The sequence below is a fragment of the Brachionichthys hirsutus genome, chromosome 7 (assembly GCF_040956055.1).
Source record: "Brachionichthys hirsutus isolate HB-005 chromosome 7, CSIRO-AGI_Bhir_v1, whole genome shotgun sequence".
In the NCBI taxonomy this organism is placed as follows: domain Eukaryota; kingdom Metazoa; phylum Chordata; class Actinopteri; order Lophiiformes; family Brachionichthyidae; genus Brachionichthys; species Brachionichthys hirsutus.
The window spans coordinates 3,040,474-3,053,198 of NC_090903.1; the positions used below are offsets into that span (position 1 = coordinate 3,040,474).

Consider the following 12,725-nt stretch of genomic DNA (forward strand, 5'->3'; position numbering starts at 1 on the left):
ATCTGTTTGAGACAGAAATGAGGGACGCTGTCCTGCAGCATCTGTTTGAGACAGAAAGGAGGGACGCTGTCCCGCAGCATCTGTTTGAGACAGAAAAGAGGGACGCTGTCCCGCAGCATCTGTTTGAGACAGAAAAGAGGGACGCTGTCCTGCAGCATCTGTTTAAGACAGAAATGAGGGACGCTGTCCTGCAGCATCCGTTTGAGACAGACAAGAGGGACGCTGTCCTGCAGCATCTGTTTGAGACAGAAATGAGGGACGCTGTCCTGCAGCATCTGTTTGAGACAGAAATGAGGGACGCTGTCCTGCAGCCTCTGTTTGAGACAGAAAAGAGGGACGCTGTCCTGCAGCATCTGTTTGAGACAGGAATGAGGGATGCTGTCCTGCAGCATCTGTTTGAGACAGAAAAGAGGGACGCTGTCCTGCAGCATCTGTTTGAGACAGAAAAGAGGGACGCTGTCTGGCAGCATCTGTTTGAGACAGAAATGAGGGACGCTGTCCTGCAGCATCTGTTTGAGACAGACAAGAGGGACGCTGTCCTGCAGCATCTGTTTGAGACAGGAATGAGGGACGCTGTCCTGCAGCATCTGTTTGAGACAGAAAAGAGGGACGCTGTCCTGCAGCATCTGTTTGAGACAGAAATGAGGGACGCTGTCCTGCAGCATCTGTTTGAGACAGACAAGAGGGACGCTGTCCTGCAGCATCTGTTTGAGACAGAAATGAGGGACGCTGTCCTGCAGCATCTGTTTGAGACAGAAAAGAGGGACGCTGTCCTGCAGCATCTGTTTGAGACAGAAAAGAGGGACGCTGTCCTGCAGCATCTGTTTGAGACAGAAAAGAGGGACGCTGTCCCGCAGCATCTGTTTGAGACAGACAAGAGGGACGCTGTCCTGCAGCATCTGTTTGAGACAGAAATGAGGGACGCTGTCCCGCAGCATCTGTTTGAGACAGAAAAGAGGGACGCTGTCCTGCAGCATCTGTTTGAGACAGAAATGAGGGACGCTGTCCTGCAGCATCTGTTTGAGACAGAAAAGAGGGACGCTGTCCCGCAGCATCTGTTTGAGACAGAAAAGAGGGACGCTGTCCTTGCAGCATCTGTTTGAGACAGACAAGAGGGACGCTGTCCTGCAGCATCTGTTTGAGACAGGAATGAGGGACGCTGTCCTGCAGCATCTGTTTGAGACAGAAAAGAGGGACGCTGTCCCGCAGCATCTGTTTGAGACAGAAAAGAGGGACGCTGTCCTTGCAGCATCTGTTTGAGACAGACAAGAGGGACGCTGTCACAGATATTTCCTGCAAGTGTCTGAGAACTGCGTTAACTTGTGGGAAAAGGGTAGAATATGGGACCATTTAAATGAATCCCACTCAGGTACTCACAGATGCATAGCAGGAATTAAAACCAAATATTCTCAATACATATAAAGGATAGTAATACAAATGAATATTATTTTCCTGTAAATCACTGACACCGTTTTGGCGCTCATTTTGAGCACACCGTATTCATCGTGTACGACCATTGACCAGTAAATCTGCCTGCATCGTTATTAATTCTTGATTTATATTCTGTTTTATAAATGGTGGCTTAGTGGTCAGCGCTGTCGACTCAAAAAGGTGCCAGGCTTTCATCCCATCGGTGTGGAGCTTGTTCTCCCCGTGTCTGCGTGGGTTCTCCGGTTTGCTGCCTCCTCCAAAAACATGCAATTTGGGTGAATTGATTATGCGCTCCAAACTGTCCGTAGTGCGTGTGTGTGTGTAAGTGAGTGGTTGCCTGTCTCTGTGTGGCCCCGCGAGGCGCTGGCGACGAGTGCGGGGTGTCCCCCACCTCTCTGCTGGGATAGGCCTTTCTCCACCTCTGGTTCGACCTGAGTGAAGCGCCGCCCGAGTGGAGTTTTGATTTTTTGTTTTTGGCTTTGAAATCAACAGGATTTAAGGCCCTCTGATGTCATGGGCATTATTTACACATGAAAATGTCTCTTTATTTTTTACATATTTTCACATTATGAATGTTTTAATTTATATTCACGCTTGGATGGTGTTTTGCTGATTTCTCTTTAACATTGCTGTACACCACGGTGGCGAGTCCAATTCCTCGTGGGCACAAAATTACTTACAAATAAAAACGTCTGACTCTGACGATGTACAAAAGCATCAGAATAAAGTAAATAGACTAAAAACGATTTAATTTCTTTGCTCTCGTCGGAGCCTCTGCGTTCACCGTGATTACTCTGCGTCGTGTTCATTTTCATGGATATGGGAGCAGAACATGTCGAAGTGGATGCTTCATGGCTGTATTGCGCCCTCTAGTGGACAGTCAAAATAACGCTTGTCCAGTGACTGAAAAGCTAAAATAATATGCATTAATAATAGTAATAAGATATAAATTCCCGAGAAAAGAAAATACATGAAAACCCCATTTGACCTTTATCTTTAGTAGAACAAATAATTAAAATACAAAAAAAAACAAAAAATAGGGCAAGCGTCACAAGCTACTGAACTAAAGAACACTTTATTCTAGTGCTGAAAAGCAGAATAAACAACGATTTGTTCCGTGTTGGAGGAGGTTGGTTTGTTGATGTTGTTGCCGTTGCTTTGGAGAGAGAGAGAGAGATTTTGACAGTGTAGACCAGTAGATAGAAACATCTCTTGGTTAGGTAATGATAGATAGATAGATAGATATAGATAGATAGATAGATAGATAGATAGATAGATAGATAGATAGATAGATAGATAGATAGATAGATAGATAGATAGATAGATAGATAGATAGATAGATAGATAGATAGATAGATAGATAGATAGATAGATAGATAGATAGATAGATAGATAGATAGATAGATAGATAGATAGATAGATAGATAGATAGATAGATAGATAGATAGATAGATAGATAAATCAATCGATAGATAGATAGATAGATCGATAGATAGATAGATAGATAGATAGATAGATAGATAGATAGATAGATAGATAGATAGATAGATAGATAGATAGATAGATAGATAGATAGATAGATAGATAGATAGACAGACAGATAAATAGATAGATGGATACATCTGACAATATTACATACAGATTAAATATAGATAGGATATATTTATACAGATATATATATATATATATGCAGACGTCTGTAGGGGCCACCACCTTCCCAGGATGCTCTTAGCGACGCCGAATCTTCCTGTTTGAGGTCAGACAGAGACGACAGAAACAATCAGCGTCAGCGCTGATCCTGTTTGGCTGCGATGCTTCTGCACGCCGCCTGTTGCAGGCTCCTGAGGCTTCTTTTTGGGACTTCAACATGCATTGGTTCTTCCAATTGAACAAACGGAGTCAGATAACCCCCGATGACCACGGGCCTTCCGCTGGGACAGGGATGGAGGGATGAAGCTGGTTGTAACTGTTGCGACATCCCATCTTAAACAAGGTCTTGAGCTGCTAAAACTGTTCCTGTAGTTTGAACTTCTGCTTGCTAGACCTGGTCTGTTGGTGCTGAAGGCTGCAGGTTAGTGGACCCATTCTGACATTTGGGCTTGTTCAGCACAAGCTAATAGGCTCCTATTGTAGTTGGGCGGGACAAGGTGAGGAACGGTGAGGAATCAGGATCAGTCGCGAGTTAGCAGTGAAGTCGTTAGCAGCTTAGCGAGCCGCAGCAAAGCTCTTCACCAGACTCAACTGGAGGAGACGCCCCGCTATGAGCAAGTCTGCGACCGGCACGCTGACAAATGTACTCGCCAGGTGGACAGCGATGACCTGCAGGCAACAAATAAATTCTGCAATCACGGCAGAGTCTAAATGATGGAATCTCCCTCTGGGATTAATAAAGGCTTCTGATTCAAGTCAAACAATAATTGACTTTATAAAGCGACTGTTTGTTATATATGAATCTTTTGATCTTCCACAATAATGTAACGAATTTAAATGAAAATACCTCAAGTTGAGGTATTTTCTATTCAATTTTTAGGCGAGATTGAAAAATAGATTAATTAATTAATCGCACTCATTTTTTAATCGCTTGACAGCGCTACAAAAAACATAATCTTGGCGGACATAATACAAGCGCAATCATCATAATCTATCTCTCCATCCATCCATCCATCCGTCTGACTGAGCAGGCTATAGATCTGCTGTTCCGCATAATGATGCAGTGAGTGATGGTTGCCCAGAGACTGCTGCTCAGATCAAATTACATACCAGCACAGAGGCAACATGGCCTGCAGGCTGCAGGGTGTGTGTAAGCACATATTCTTTCAATATTTTCAGAATAATGAAGGAAAATATCATAAATCACCTGAATCCCACGCACCTGAAATTATTACTGGTTTCACAGTCAATGTCAGCGTCTCCTAATTTATAACGCTAATCAAATAAAATCATTACCTCAGAGGCCTAAAGCCTATGGGCCCGCAAAAATCATATCATCATGTGTTTTAACAAATAATAATTTAGTCCCGGTCTGCCTCGTGTGTGTGTGTGCGCGCGCGCGCACTCTCTCTCTCTTTCTCTCACACACAGACACACACGTTTATTTTCTGTTCTTCTGAAAAGTCACCACTAGATGGCGCAGCAGCGCCTGTATTGTCAGACTGTAAGACTGATGACAAGACTGAGAATGCTGTAATACATGACAGTCCACATACTTTGTAGGATATATATATATATATATATATATATATATATATTGAGACTGATTGTCTCAATGTGTCATCATAATATGAATACTTGTATATATATATATATATATATATATAGTGATGTGAATCGAATATTCACATCAAACAGATATCTTTCTTTATAAGTCGGGCATTTTATAACCCAGAAGTGGTTTTAGTTGACGAAGAAACTTCCCATTGAATTTCATTTTACTGTGTTCTTTTCGTGACACTAAACTAAAGGAAGATTATGCAAATCGCATTGTAAGAAGTGGTTTCACAGGGGGGGGGGTCTAATCTGGTGAATGTACAAGCTTGAAAGAGCTGTCTTATACTCACTGGAGCAAAATAACTTGTAAAATACTGCCTCAGTGCCTTTTGTGGATCGCTTGCTCGGGTTCTTTAAGTGCACATATAAAAACGCAGACATAATGAATCAACATATGGTGAAATGATGAACGCATTGTTGCCATTTTTTCTGTAAAGGATCCATCCATGTCTCAGTGATGATGATGATGATGATGATGATGATGATGTTTTGATAAGATTTTTACTCACCCCTCAGCAATTGTGGAAAAACCTGGAGTTCTTTAAAAAGGACGCATTAAAATGAATTTGCGTTATTCTAATAACTGAATGGTGAACATGCCTGACTCCCACACAGAATGAGTGCATAGATTGATACTTGTGAGATCCTCTTCAGATAATGAACATGCCCTTTGTTCCTGATTGTATATTCATATGTATTTTTAGGAAGCGTATGCAGGTTAATACGTACCATATTAAAAAGACCCCACATTCTGTCCTTCAGCTTCGTATGCCAATCATTTCTGGAGCAGATGTTTGAAAACACGGTGGCGCAGTGGTAAGCGCTGTTGCCTCGCAGCAAGAAGATCACAGGTTCAAACTCGACTTGCGGCCTTTCTGTGAGGAGTTTGCATGTTCTGTATGCGTGGGTTCTCTCCGGGTTCTCTCCGGGTTCTCCGGCTTCCTCCAACCACCAGAAACGTGCAAATTCGGTGAATTGGTTACAATAAATCAAGGATCGGTAACCTTTTTCATGACGCGTGCCACTTTACAATATTCTCAAGCCCAGAGTCCCAACACTTACTTCTTGAATAAAATAATTAGTAAAATATCTGTTTGTACAGTTTTTTGCAGTATTTAAACGTGTTCACTGAACTACCAGCTGCGTTAGTTGATCGTTATGTGTAATAGTGCACGTCTGTTAATCAGTGTTGTGTATGTGGCCATATGTAGTCTCCCTCCGTGCCACTGAGGGGCGCTATGCGGTGGTGTAGGTTCGCCCCTCAATGGGCGGCATATACTTCCTGTAGCTGCGCGCGCATCCACACCTCTTCCGGGTTACTCATGGGCTGTCGTGGCGTGACGGACACGAATGAATGACCATCTACGCGCGGGATTTGTTGTCAGAGCAGGTAGTGTTCTAACCCATTCACACGCCGCCCTCGCATAAGATTAGCGCGATGCGCACCGGTGACGTCAGTGTTTGATTGGCTCTACAGCTGATCGGTGATAGAGCTGAGGCGCGGGCTGGCCTGCTCGTCTGATCCCCGGTGAAATCGAGCGGCGGATGTGTTGGCTCTGCTGTCCTGTTGCCAGTGAGATTATTTCTGGAAGGTAGGATTTTATTTAACAGCTTGGTTTCACATCAAGCTCGTGGCGGCGATATCGTTTAGATGTATTGTTTTCTTATTTTTTTCCAAAGGTTGAAGAGGCGTGTGGGCCGTTCACAGCCACTGCCCTCCCCTGATCGTGGCTGCTGCTTTAGGTGGAAATTCCTCTGTTTCGTATTGTTTGTGCTGACTGTTATGGTGCCTTATGTTTAATCACAGTGTTAATAATTATTGTTAAACCGATACCAATTTTGAAGGCACAGCTGTATGACAATCTGTGTGAGAATAAACTGTGTGAACCGGACCCGCTCTCTGCCTGTGTGGAATGAATCGAACCTGTGTCCCTGGAGTAGGGATACGCGCACCAGTATAATTCAGGAGAGATAATTCTTCCTAGATAATTCCCAGGAGTAAAATTCCCTGGGTGGCGTTGTCGCAACCAAAACTCCACCAACCTGTCACATGTAGGACACCCAAAACTCACCGCAGTCGATAGGAAAGCGTCCTTCATGTATTCTCTGTCAGCGAATGCTTTCCCATGTTTCGCTATGCAGTGAGAAACGTTAGAACTCCCCTCCGCTGCCTGGTTTTTAACTTGCTAGCAGCCTCAGAGGCAGCACGGGTAGTTTATCCCTTGAGCCGGTCCCAAGTCTGGATGAATGCAGAGCGTTGGCATCCGGCGTTAATCTTTGACTAGAAGGTCGATTTGGTGTGCCGACCGCTGACGGGACAAGCCGAAAGAAGACGTCTCCAACAATCTGTCCTACACGCCAGTGGTCCAAAACCTTTTTCCTGCCATGGACCGGTACCGGGCCACACTTTCACAGCAAAGGATGCATATCTCCTGTCTCCGCTTGAAATAAACCCATACTCCCTTGTTGAAAAGAACGACTGGAACTTTCTTTACTCGCCATGCTAACACCGCTGGTAAGCTAGCCCACTGAACTCCCAAGAGTCTCGCGGTAACGCGATAAATCAAGGACGTGCATCGGTACACCTACGCACACAGCATAATAATTTACACTATGTATTAAACAGTTACTACTACTACTACTACTACTACTACTACCGAACTTTCGGCTTGTTCCATGACGGGTCACCACAATTATAGTATTTAAGAACATTTAGTGTGCTCCATTTCTTGTGAGGTTTTAAATATTCAGTCATTCATTTTCCAACCGCTTAATCCGTTATCGGGTTGCTGAAGCCAATCCCAGCAGTCAATGGGCGGGAGGCGGGGTACACCCTGGACAAGCCGCCAGTTCATCGCATGATAAAATAAAATATTTTTTTCCCACTTAATATTCTCTGCATACCAACATAAATGCCCTCGTGTGCCAGCCATGACACTCGTGTCTTAGGTTGCCGACCCCTGCACTAAATTGTCCATCGGAGTGTGTGTGTGTGTGTGTGTGTGTGTGTGAATGATTGTTTGCGTGTGTGTGTGTGTGTGTGAATGATTGTCTGTTTGTGAGTGGCCTTGCGATGAACTGAACTGAACTGATTTAGCGGTTTGGAAAATGAATGAATGAGTCTAAGATGTATTTTCCACAGATACTCAGCTATTTATGTGATTAGAAATGTTGTTATATGCGTAGGTTTGTATGACTTCTCACGTATTTTCCTCATCTGAGGAAGCCTGTTCTAAGTGGAACTGCTACTGCATCCACTGCTGCACTGCTGTGGCTGCAGACAATAAGGCTTGATGCTGCTATATGATCATGGCTGACCTATGATGACACATTGGGCTCAGAAAGGCAGCGCCGGGTACAAGTAATGGATTATCCAGGAGTATAGAGGACACAACAAAATATAGAGATGTCTCGCATTTTATGAAGTGCTGAAGAATCAGCTCTTCAAGAATGAGAAATGGGAACCATTGACTGAGAGAAAACATTCAGATTTTAAAAATGCTCAAACATATTATGTGTGCTTTTTAATTGGACCATTGTGTCTGCAACAAAGATTTGATTGATTGATTGATATTTAAAGCATGGGGACACTAAGTCATAGCTCATGGACCAGATTCATTAAACTGTAAAAGGCAGTGAATTTATTAACCTCCAATGACCAAGCATGTGTAAGATTAGAGGGAAATTTGGCCGTCAGGAACTCTGCCTTGTGTTGTGTGCAACACCCTCAGTCATTTGGAAAAATTCAGAGTGCAGAAAGCTCCCATCTGAAGCTCCCAAGAGTGGCAGGAGGAGCCATGTCTTCTGAGCGGGGCTCCAGGCTTTGTTTTATTGTTGCTTCTCTTCCCTTGATGAAGCCTTTCGCTTGTCACAATTAATTAGTTCAATGATGTAAGGAATATATGTCACTGTACATTTTTCATCCCGGGTGATGGGGGTGAAAATCTGAATCTGCTGTTTGTAATGCTTTTAATGTGGAAGTTTACACATACGCCAAGCACCCTCTGGGTGACCGTGACGCTGCGTGAGGATGATGGTTATTGTTAGCATTCCCTCAGGGAGAGTCGACATCAGGCAATGTCACTTTCAGTGATTTATATGCGATTGCAGCAGATGCAGGAGCAGCCGTAAATCAGAAGCTGGGATGATAGAGTGGCCACCCTCTTGACAGGAGCCTCGTGGAGACATTTAGAAGAATGGATAAACAAGTGAAACAGAACTATTTAAAGGATAATCACTTTGCATAATGTCAGGTTTGTGACACTGTAAAAGAGAGAAAATCAGAACCAAGCCCCAAAGATTCAACCCAATAACCATTTACTTGCGGTAAGAAACGAGACTAGTATTCTTTCTTTCAGCAAGGGAGAATGGAGCTGCTCTCTCGCCGTGCCATCGACTCTCCCAGCAAGGGAGAGTGGCTGCTGCTAGCCTCGTCCTCGATTCTCAGAGAAACAGCTCCCCTCCAGCTGGTTTTATTAGCAGATAAGAATGTGTACGTGCGTAAATCACCCAGACATGAAGACTCCAACCTTGAGCAGATAGCTCTTCCAGACAACACAAAGTGTTCACTTCTTCAGTCTAGTCAGCATATTAACATATCTACGATTGTCACATACTTTATGAATATCTTGGGTAAGATTGTGAAGGATAAATGGCATTAAAAGAACCATGACATAACTACTGCTACTCATTGGTGAATTAATGATAAACACATTTGCAGATTTATCTAACACATAATGACCAAAAATCCATTAATATTTTATTTGTAAAAGATTATTAAAGCTGCAATGGCCATGGTTTGTTTTTGGCATGTAGATGTCCTCAGGCTTCTGTGAGGCAGGATGGCTGGGCTCTAGAGTGAGGAGCTCAGTCACCGGGGAGGAACTCGGGGTAGAGCCGCTGCTCCTCCTATCTCAGATGCCCCGTGGACGCCTCCCTGGGGGGGGGGGTGCTCTGGGCATGTCCCGCCGGGAGAAGCCTGCACTACTTTGTGTAAATGTGTTATAAAGGTAGCCTAAGGACACATTTTTCTTCATTAATATACTTTTGGAGTCAAATTCTCAATTATAAATGTCTCTCTCTATGCCACACGTTTGTGCTCTCTCTCCCCCTGTTTGTCCCTCTTTCTGTCTCTGTCTGCAGGTCCTTCTGTCCGTGGTGCTGCAGAACCTGGACCTGCTAGCATTAGCATTCATAACTTTATATAGCACCTCTTTAGTCAGTGGCTTGCTCAGAAGCCGATATGTTGCATTATTTTTTTCTGCTCCTGCCCTCTGTCTCTCTATCACTCTCTCTCCCTCTCTTTGTTTTTGACTCTCCTTCTTACCTGTCCTTGTCTCTGTCTCCCCCACACGGTCCTTGTCTCTGTATTTTTACCGCTGTCTCTCTCTCTCTCTCTCCTTCTCAACCCAGCCGGTCAGACAGATGGCCGTCCACCATGAGCCTCGGTTCTGTCCAAGGTTTCTGCCTGTTAAAGGGAAGTTTTTCCTTGCCTCCGTTGCCAAAGTGCTTGCTCTTGTGGGTCAAGTTGTGTTCTGTCTTTCCCTGCTACTCCTGTTAAGTGCCTTGAGATGACTTGATCTGACGCTATAGAATAGAATTGAAATCAATTGAAAACGCTTATTTTATTTAAGTGGGCATCATTGAGTGGCTTTCAGGGGAAGGGCGGCGAAGACTAAAACCCCTTGGAGGCTTTGTCGGGGCTGGAAATGGAACTGGAAATCAGGAACATGGGAGGTCGGCAGGTCTGTTGGGAAACGGGAAGACAGGACTGAGTGGACATGTGGAGCTGGAGTTGGCTGGACTACAGCCACTAATTGGACATGAGGAATAAAAAGAGGTTCTGGTGCACAGAGAGACTGAGAATCTGGAGTAATGTGGTGTCACTGGGGGGCCATGAGGCAGCTGGCTAGCTGTCACAGAGGTGGGAAAGGAGAGGAGAGGGTTTTAGCCTGGTGGGACCTAGATCATGTGAACAAGGAGTCAGTATTATCCACAAAATCTCCCAGCCATGACGGCAAATGCTTTAGCCAAAGTTTAGCAGACGCCTCAGTGCATGGGAGGTGCAGAGAAGCCGGCTCCACAGAACACGGTCTGTTCCACTCTATGAATGCAGATGGGAGCGTTTGAGGGATCGTGCAGTTCAACATCAAAGTTAAAGTCTGCTGGGTCCATGATGGTTTGTTTCTTCTGTTAAAGTCAATAAAAAAAATAGAGGGCCCAACCACAGAAAATGCAATTAACAGAAATAATGAAGGAAGAACAATATTATAAAAAAAAAAATACAGAGCAGTTCCGTCTTTAGCTTTTAGATCTCATTCGGCTCATCCCGTCATCTGGAATATTCTTAATGTAACATTTTTATTTGTGTGATTCACTCAATTTTGTTATCTTTCTGTCAAATTTAGCCGCATTTCTGCCTCCAGAAAGCCTTCAGTTTAAGTTATAATTGCTTAAGTGGACTAGGCTATAAAAGCTAACAGAAACACTTAGGCATAAGTGCATTTCAACCAGGAGAGACAAGTAAATAATCTTTGACATATTTTTTTATCACTTATTGAATGTAATAAAGTCATTTGCAGTGAGACTCTTCAGAGAGATTAGGAGGGTGTTTGTCCTCAGCAGCAGCCTGATATAAACCCTCCCCTGGAATCCAGACACCAGAGCCCTCATTTATCAACAGTGCGTAGAAACGGTTCTAAATTCGTTCCTACGAATGAAATGTAGAATGTGTGTAAGTACAATAACATCCGTATTTATCGAACGTGTGCACAACCATAAGTAATCCATGTTGATAAATCTCACCTGTTCTTAAGTACGCTGCTCGTGCACGTTGGGATCATTTGCATTCAGCCGCCTTCAATTAACCATATATGGTAGCAACACTCCCCTTAAAACGTCATTGTGAATGGATCCTTGTCACAACAAAATCATGGCAAAGAGTGGCAAGAAGAGAAATTTCACCAAGAAGGAAATCAAGGTACTTTAGGAGAAGTAGAGACGCCCCAATGTTAGAGTCAATTTGCTTATTTTCAATTGTTTAATGTAACTGTTAGGTGCAGAACAGTCCCATCTGGTGGGCATCGATGTGCGCCCTGAAAGTATTGTGATGTCACTGGGTCAAGAGGTGGAGCTATGAAGGTGATAAATAAACGGGTTCCGGAAAACGGGACGGGAGTTGGTTTTGAGCAGCGCGCCAGACCAGTCGGTCTTGGCTGCGTGAGAGAAAAAGAATCCTTGACTCTGCCTGCTTCATTTCGATGCATTTGAAAATTATTACAACAATGTTAGAGACTTTATCCCTAACACCCAATAAATACTATTTGGAACACTTAATGCTGGTGTGACCAATAAAAGAAAACGATGATCGTTTTGAATAACAGAAACAGAAATAGTTGCTTTATTCTCAGTACATTCGCATCCCAAACATTTGGGATGCGAATGTACTGAGTCGACAAAATGAGGCTGGAAAACTGGTCGGGTGTAATGCGAGTGGTTCTTGGACCCACAAGCAGCGCTCTGTGGCAGGTAGGTCTGTGATGATCTTTACTGACACACAACGGAGTCAGCTAAATACAAAATAGGGGCAAAGCAGAATGAATCCAGGTAGGGAGAGAAGATCTGAAGCAGGCAAAGTCAAAACTGAGGAGAATGTTAAAAAAAAAGGCTGGAAAGTCACACATACGGGATTATGAATAATCTGGCAGAGACGCACGGTGGACAGCAGTGTAAGTGTATAAACAGGTGAGTCAGAGGTAAAAGTACTGGGATTTGACATGAATGATGTCGGCAAAATGTAGATTGTGATTAAGTTCAAAGGTCAAGGTCAAATTTATTTATAAAGCATATTTAAATACCCAAAGGTTAACCACAGTGCCGGGCAATTTTAAAATCTCTGAAACAAAGAAATCCAACTATAAAGTAGAAAGTACAATAAAATAAAAACACTCGCCCTCAGCAAGCTGGATAGACTCCAGCAACTGCTGTGACCTGCAAAAGCAGAAGAGAATGTATGGATAGTACATCAA

The 12,725-nt window shown here is 43.6% G+C and overlaps 1 long non-coding RNA gene across 1 annotated transcript; it reads left to right on the top strand.

Moving 5' to 3' along the window:
* Positions 1-6,012: 6,012 nt before the first annotated feature.
* On the top strand, positions 6,013-6,540 carry LOC137895426 (uncharacterized). The gene is made up of 3 exons (XR_011105552.1): positions 6,013-6,088; positions 6,176-6,290; positions 6,379-6,540. It is a non-coding gene; the product is annotated as an uncharacterized lncRNA (long non-coding RNA).
* The last annotated feature ends 6,185 nt before the right edge of the window (positions 6,541-12,725 follow it).